Source organism: Halictus rubicundus, unplaced genomic scaffold (genome assembly GCF_050948215.1).
Source record: "Halictus rubicundus isolate RS-2024b unplaced genomic scaffold, iyHalRubi1_principal scaffold0044, whole genome shotgun sequence".
In the NCBI taxonomy this organism is placed as follows: Eukaryota; Metazoa; Arthropoda; class Insecta; order Hymenoptera; family Halictidae; genus Halictus; species Halictus rubicundus.
This window is the reverse complement of record NW_027488585.1, coordinates 706,909-716,015: the sequence shown is the minus strand read 5'-3', so window position 1 is coordinate 716,015 and position 9,107 is coordinate 706,909.

Here is a 9,107-nt window from a genome sequence, read left to right as displayed (position 1 = left end):
CTATCATGTATCCTATCCTATCCTGTATCCTATCCTATCCTCTATCCTATCCTATCCTCTATCCTATCCTCTATCCTATCCCATCCTGTATCCTATCCTATATTCTATCCTATCCTATCCTCGATCCTATCATATCCTGTATCCTATCCTATCCTCTATCCTATCATATCCTCTATCCTATCCTATCCTCTATCCTATCGTATCCTCTATCCTATCCTATCCTCTATCCCATCCTATTCTCTATCCAATCCTATCCTATCCTGTACCGTATACTATTCTCTATCCTATTCAATCCTATGTCCTATCCTCTATCCTATCCTATTCTATCCTCTATCCTATCCAACCCTCTATCCTATCCTATCCTGTATCCTATCCTATCCTCTATCCTATCCTATCCTCTATCCTATCCTATCCTCTATCCTATCCTATCCTCTATCCTATCCTATCCTGTATCCTATCCTATTTTCTATCCTATCCTATCCTCTATCCTATCCTATCCTCTATCCTATCCTATCCTCTATCCTATCCTATTCTCGATCCTATCCTATCCTGTATCCTATCCTATCCTCTATCCTATCCTATCCTCTATCCTATCCTATCCTCTATCCTATCCTATCCTGTATCCTATCCTATCCTCTATCCTATCCTCTATCCTATCCTATCCTCTATCCTATCCTCTATCCTATCCTATCCTGTATCCTATCCTATTTTCTATCCTATCCTATCCTCTATCCTATCCTACCCTCTATCGTCTCCTATCCTCTATCCTATCCAATCCCCTATCCTATCCTCTATGCGATACTATCCTCTATCCTATCCTATCACCTATAATATCGTATCCTGTGTCCTATCCTATCCTCTATCCTATCCTATCCTCTATCCTATCCTATCCTGTATCCTATCCTATCCTGTATCCTATCCTATCCTCTATCCTATTCTATCCTCTATCCTATCCTATCCTCTATCCTATCCTATCCTCTATCCTATCCTATCCTGTATCCTATCCTATCCTCTATCCTATCCTATCCTCTATCCTATCCTATCCTGTATCCTATCCTATATTCTATCCTATCCTATCCTCTATCCTATCCTATCCTCTATCCTATCCTATCCTGTATCCTATCCTCTATCCTATCCTATCCTCTATCCTATCCTATCCTATCCTCTACCCTATCCTATTATATATCCTATCCTATCCTCTATCCTATCCTATCCTCTATCCTATCCTATCCTCTATCCTATCCTATCCTCTATCCTATCCTATCCTCGATCCTATCCTATCCTGTATCCTATCCTATCCTCTATCCTATCCTATCCTCTATCCTATCCTATCCTCTATCCTATCCTATCCTGTATCCTATCCTATCCTCTATCCTATCCTCTATCCTATCCTATCCTCTATCCTATCCTCTATCCTATCCTATCCTGTATCCTATCCTATTTTCTATCCTATCCTATCCTCTATCCTATCCTATCCTCTATCCTATCCTATCCTCTATCCTATCATATCCTCTATCCTATCCTATCCTGTATCCTATCCTATCCTCTATCCTATCCTCTATCCTATCCTATCCTCTATCCTATCCTCTATCCTATCCTATCCTGTATCCTATCCTATTTTCTATCCTATCCTATCCTCTATCCTATCCTATCCTCTATCCTATCCTATCCTCTATCCTATCATATCCTCTATCCTATCCTATCCTCTATCCTATCGTATCCTCTATCCTATCCTATCCTCTATCCCATCCTATTCTCTATCCAATCCTATCCTATCCTGTAGCGTATACTATTCTCTATCCTATTCAATCCTATGTCCTATCCTCTATCCTATCCTATTCTATCCTCTATCCTATCCAACCCTCTATCCTATCCTATCCTGTATCCTATCCTATCCTCTATCCTATCCTATCCTCTATCCTATCCTATCCTCTATCCTATCCTATCCTCTATCCTATCCTATCCTGTATCCTATCCTATTTTCTATCCTATCCTATCCTCTAGCCTATCCTATCCTCTATCCTATCCTATCCTCTATCCTATCCTATCCTCGATCCTATCCTATCCTGTATCCTATCCTATCCTCTATCCTATCCTATCCTCTATCCTATCCTATCCTCTATCCTATCCTATCCTGTATCCTATCCTATCCTCTATCCTATCCTCTATCCTATCCTATCCTCTATCCTATCCTCTATCCTATCCTATCCTGTATCCTATCCTATTTTCTATCCTATCCTATCCTCTATCCTATCCTATCCTCTATCCTATCCTATCCTCTATCCTATCCTATCCTCGATCCTATCCTATCCTGTATCCTATCCTATCCTCTATCCTATCCTATCCTCTATCCTATCCTATCCTCTATCCTATCCTATCCTGTATCCTATCCTATCCTCTATCCTATCCTCTCCTCTATCGCCTCGTGTACTCTATCCTATCCAATCCCCTATCCTACCCTCTATCGTCTCCTATCCTCTATCCTATCCAATCCCCTATCCTATCCTCTATGCGATACTATCCTCTATCCCATCCTATCACCCATAATATCGTAACCTGTGTCCTATCCTATCCTCTATCCTATCCTATCCTCTATCCTATCCTATCCTCTATCCTATCCTATCCTCTATCCTATCCTATCCTCTATCCTATCCTATCCTGTATCCTATCCTATCCTCTATCCTATCCTATCCTCTATCCTATCCTATCCTCTATCCTATCCTATCCTCTATCCTATCCTATCCTCTATCCTATCCTATCCTCTATCCTATCCTATCCTCTATCCTATCCTATCTTGTATCCTATCCTATCCTCTATCCTATCCTATCCTCTATCCTATCCTATCCTCTATCCTATCCTATCCTCTATCCTATCCTATCCTCTATCCTATCCTATCCTCTATCCTATCCTATCCTCTATCCTATCCTATCCTCTATCCTATCCTATCCTCTATCCTATCCTATCTTGTATCCTATCCTATCCTCTATCCTATCCTATCCTCGATCCTATCCTATCCTGTATCCTATCCTATCCTCTATCCTATCCTATCCTCTATCCTATCCTATCCTCTATCCTATCCTATCCTCTATCCTATCCTCTATCCTATCCTCTATCCTATCCTCTATCCTATCCTCTATCCTATCCAATCCTCTATCCTATCCTATCCTCTATCCTATCCTATCCTGTATCCTATCCTATTTTCTAGCCTATCCTATCCTCTATCCTATCCTATCCTGTATCCTATCCTATCCGCTATCCTATCCTCTATCCTATCCTATCCCCTATCCTATCCTATCCTCTATCCTATCCTATTATCTATCCTATCCTATCCGCTATCCTATACTATCCTCTATCCTATCCCATCCTCTATCCTATCCTATCCTATCCTCTATCCTATCCTATCCCCTATCCTATCCTATCCTCTATCCTATCCTATTATCTATCCTATCCTATCCGCTATCCTATACTATCCTCTATCCTATCCCATCCTCTATCCTATCCTATCCTCTATCCTATCCTATCCTCTATCCTATCCTATCCTCTATCCTATCCTATCCTATCCTCTATCCTATCCTATCCTCTATCCTATCCTCTATCCTATCCTCTATCCTATCCTCTATCCTATCCTCTATCCTATCCTCTATCCTATCCTCTATCCTATCCTCTATCCTATCCTCTATCCTATCCTCTATCCTATCCTCTATCCTATCCTATCCTCTATCCTATCCTATCCTCTATCCTATCCTATCCTCTATCCTATCCTATCCTCTATCCTATCCTATCCTCTATCCTATCCTATCCTCTATCCTATCCTATCCTCTATCCTATCCTATCCTCTATCCTATCCTATCCTCTATCCTATCCTATCCTCTATCCTATCCTATCCTCTATCCTATCCTATCCTCTATCCTATCCTATCCTCTATCCTATCCTCTATCCTATCCTCTATCCTATCCTCTATCCTATCCTATCCTATCCTCTATCCTATCCTATCCTCGATCCTATCGTATCCTGTATCCTATCCTATCCTCTATCCTATCCTATCCTCTATCCTATCCTATCCTCTATCCTATCGTATCCTCTATCCTATCCTATCCTCTATCCCATCCTATTCTCTATCCAATCCTATCCTATCTTGTAGCGTATCCTATTCTCTATCCTATCCAATCCTATGTCCTATCCTCTATCCTATCCTATCCTATCCTCTATCCTATCCAATCCTCTAGCCTATCCTATCCTCTATCCTATACTATCCTGTATCCTATCCTATCCTCTATCCTGTCCTATCCTCTATCCTATCCTATCCTCTATCCTATCCTATCCTCTATCCTATCCTATCCTATCCTCTATCCTATCCTATCCTCTATCCTATCCTCTATCCTATCCTCTATCCTATCCTCTATCCTAACCTAACCTCTATCCTATCCAATCCCATATCCTATCCTCTATGCGATACTATCCTCTATCCTATCCTATCACCTATAATATCGTATCCTGTGTCCTATCCTATCCTCTATCCTATCCTATCCTCTATCCTATCCTATCCTGTATCCTATCCGATCCTCTATCCTATCCTATCCTCTATCATATCCTATCCTATCCTCTATCCTATCCTATCCTCTATCCTATCCTATCCTCTATCCTATCCTATCCTGTACCCTATCCTATCCTCTATCCTATCCTATCCTCTATCCTATCCTATCCCGTATCCTATCCTATCCTGTATCCTATCCTATCCTCTATCCTATCCTATCCACTATCCTATCCTATCCTCTATCCTATCCTATCCTCTATCCTATCCTATCCTCTATCCTATCCTATCCTGTATCCTATCCTATCCTCTATCCTATCCTATGCTCTATCCTATCCTATCCTCTATCCTATCCTATTATCTATCCTATCCTATCCGCTATCCTATCCTCTATCCTATCCTATCCCCTATCCTATCCTATCCTCTATCCTATCCTATTATCTATCCTATCCTATCCGCTATCCTATACTATCCTCTATCCTATCCCATCCTCTATCCTATCCTATCCTATCCTCTATCCTATCCTATCCCCTATCCTATCCTATCCTCTATCCTATCCTATTATCTATCCTATCCTATCCGCTATCCTATACTATCCTCTATCCTATCCCACCCTCTATCCTATCCTATCCTCTATCCTATCCTATCCTCTATCCTATCCTATCCTCTATCCTATCCTATCCTATCCTCTATCCTATCCTATCCTGTATCCTATCCTATTTTCTATCCTATCCTATCCTCTATCCTATCCTATCCTCTATCCTATCCTATCCTCTATCCTATCCTATCCTCGATCCTATCCTATCCTGTATCCTATCCTATCCTCTATCCTATCCTATCCTCTATCCTATCCTATCCTCTATCCTATCCTATCCTGTATCCTATCCTATCCTCTATCCTATCCTCTCCTCTATCGCCTCGTGTACTCTATCCTATCCAATCCCCTATCCTACCCTCTATCGTCTCCTATCCTCTATCCTATCCAATCCCCTATCCTATCCTCTATGCGATACTATCCTCTATCCCATCCTATCACCCATAATATCGTAACCTGTGTCCTATCCTATCCTCTATCCTATCCTATCCTCTATCCTATCCTATCCTCTATCCTATCCTATCCTCTATCCTATCCTATCCTCTATCCTATCCTATCCTGTATCCTATCCTATCCTCTATCCTATCCTATCCTCTATCCTATCCTATCCTCTATCCTATCCTATCCTCTATCCTATCCTATCCTCTATCCTATCCTATCCTCTATCCTATCCTATCCTCTATCCTATCCTATCTTGTATCCTATCCTATCCTCTATCCTATCCTATCCTCTATCCTATCCTATCCTCTATCCTATCCTATCCTCTATCCTATCCTATCCTCTATCCTATCCTATCCTCTATCCTATCCTATCCTCTATCCTATCCTATCCTCTATCCTAGCCTATCCTCTATCCTATCCTATCTTGTATCCTATCCTATCCTCTATCCTATCCTATCCTCGATCCTATCCTATCCTGTATCCTATCCTATCCTCTATCCTATCCTATCCTCTATCCTATCCTATCCTCTATCCTATCCTATCCTCTATCCTATCCTCTATCCTATCCTCTATCCTATCCTCTATCCTATCCTCTATCCTATCCTCTATCCTATCCAATCCTCTATCCTATCCTATCCTCTATCCTATCCTATCCTGTATCCTATCCTATTTTCTAGCCTATCCTATCCTCTATCCTATCCTATCCTGTATCCTATCCTATCCGCTATCCTATCCTCTATCCTATCCTATCCCCTATCCTATCCTATCCTCTATCCTATCCTATTATCTATCCTATCCTATCCGCTATCCTATACTATCCTCTATCCTATCCCATCCTCTATCCTATCCTATCCTATCCTCTATCCTATCCTATCCCCTATCCTATCCTATCCTCTATCCTATCCTATTATCTATCCTATCCTATCCGCTATCCTATACTATCCTCTATCCTATCCCATCCTCTATCCTATCCTATCCTCTATCCTATCCTATCCTCTATCCTATCCTATCCTCTATCCTATCCTATCCTATCCTCTATCCTATCCTATCCTCTATCCTATCCTCTATCCTATCCTCTATCCTATCCTCTATCCTATCCTCTATCCTATCCTCTATCCTATCCTCTATCCTATCCTCTATCCTATCCTCTATCCTATCCTCTATCCTATCCTCTATCCTATCCTCTATCCTATCCTATCCTCTATCCTATCCTATCCTCTATCCTATCCTATCCTCTATCCTATCCTATCCTCTATCCTATCCTATCCTCTATCCTATCCTATCCTCTATCCTATCCTATCCTCTATCCTATCCTATCCTCTATCCTATCCTATCCTCTATCCTATCCTATCCTCTATCCTATCCTATCCTCTATCCTATCCTATCCTCTATCCTATCCTCTATCCTATCCTCTATCCTATCCTCTATCCTATCCTATCCTATCCTCTATCCTATCCTATCCTCGATCCTATCGTATCCTGTATCCTATCCTATCCTCTATCCTATCCTATCCTCTATCCTATCCTATCCTCTATCCTATCGTATCCTCTATCCTATCCTATCCTCTATCCCATCCTATTCTCTATCCAATCCTATCCTATCTTGTAGCGTATCCTATTCTCTATCCTATCCAATCCTATGTCCTATCCTCTATCCTATCCTATCCTATCCTCTATCCTATCCAATCCTCTAGCCTATCCTATCCTCTATCCTATACTATCCTGTATCCTATCCTATCCTCTATCCTGTCCTATCCTCTATCCTATCCTATCCTCTATCCTATCCTATCCTCTATCCTATCCTATCCTCTATCCTATCCTATCCTATCCTCTATCCTATCCTATCCTCTATCCTATCCTCTATCCTATCCTCTATCCTAACCTAACCTCTATCCTATCCAATCCCATATCCTATCCTCTATGCGATACTATCCTCTATCCTATCCTATCACCTATAATATCGTATCCTGTGTCCTATCCTATCCTCTATCCTATCCTATCCTCTATCCTATCCTATCCTGTATCCTATCCGATCCTCTATCCTATCCTATCCTCTATCATATCCTATCCTATCCTCTATCCTATCCTATCCTCTATCCTATCCTATCCTCTATCCTATCCTATCCTGTACCCTATCCTATCCTCTATCCTATCCTATCCTCTATCCTATCCTATCCCGTATCCTATCCTATCCTGTATCCTATCCTATCCTCTATCCTATCCTATCCACTATCCTATCCTATCCTCTATCCTATCCTATCCTCTATCCTATCCTATCCTCTATCCTATCCTATCCTGTATCCTATCCTATCCTCTATCCTATCCTATGCTCTATCCTATCCTATCCTCTACCCTATCCTATTATATATCCTATCCTATCCTCTGTCCTATCCAATCCTCTATCCTATCCTCTATGCGATACTATCCTCTATCCTATCCTATCCTATCCTCTATCCTATCCAATCCTCTATCCTATCCTATCCTCTATCCTATCATATCCTCTATTCTATCGTATCCTCTATCCTATCCTATCCTCTGTCCCATCCTATTCTCTATCCAATCCTATCCTATCCTGTAGCGTATCCTATTCTCTATCCTATCCAATCCTATGTCCTATCCACTATCCTATCCTATCCTATCCTCTATCCTATGCAATCCTCTATCTTATCCTATCCTCTATCCTATCCTATCCTGTATCCTATCCTATCCTCTATCCTATCCTATCCTCTATCCTATCCTATCCTCTATCCTATCCTATCCTCTATCCTATCCTATCCTGTATCCTATTCTCTATCCTATCCTATCCTGTATCCTACCCTATCCTCTATCCTATCCTATCCTCAATCCTATCCTATCCTATCCTCTATCCTATCCTATCCTCAATCCTATCCTATCCTCTATCCTATCCTATCCTCTATCCTATCCTATCCTCTATCCTATCCTATCCTCTATCCTATCCTATCCTGTATCCTATCCTCTATCCTATCCAATCCTCTATCCTATCCTATTCTATATCCTAGCCTATCCTCTATCCTATCCTATCCTCTATCCTATCCTATCCTCTATCCTATCCTATCCTCTATCCTATCCTATCCTCTATCCTATCCTATCCTCTATCCTATCCTATCCTCTATAATATCCTATCCTCTATCCTATCCTATCCTCTATCCTATCCTATCCTCTATCCTATCCTATCCTCTATCCTATCCTATCCTCTATCCTATCCTATCCTCTATCCTATCCTATCCTCTATCCTATCCTATCCTCTATCCTATCCTATCCTCTATCCTATCCTATCCTCTATCCTATCCTCTATCCTATCCTCTATCCTATCCTCTATCCTATCCTATCCTATCCTCTATCCTATCCTATCCTCGATCCTATCGTATCCTGTATCCTATCCTATCCTCTATCCTATCCTATCCTCTATCCTATCCTATCCTCTATCCTATCGTATCCTCTATACTATCCTATCCTCTATCCCATCCTATTCTCTATCCAATCCTATCCTATCTTGTAGCGTATCCTATTCTCTATCCTAT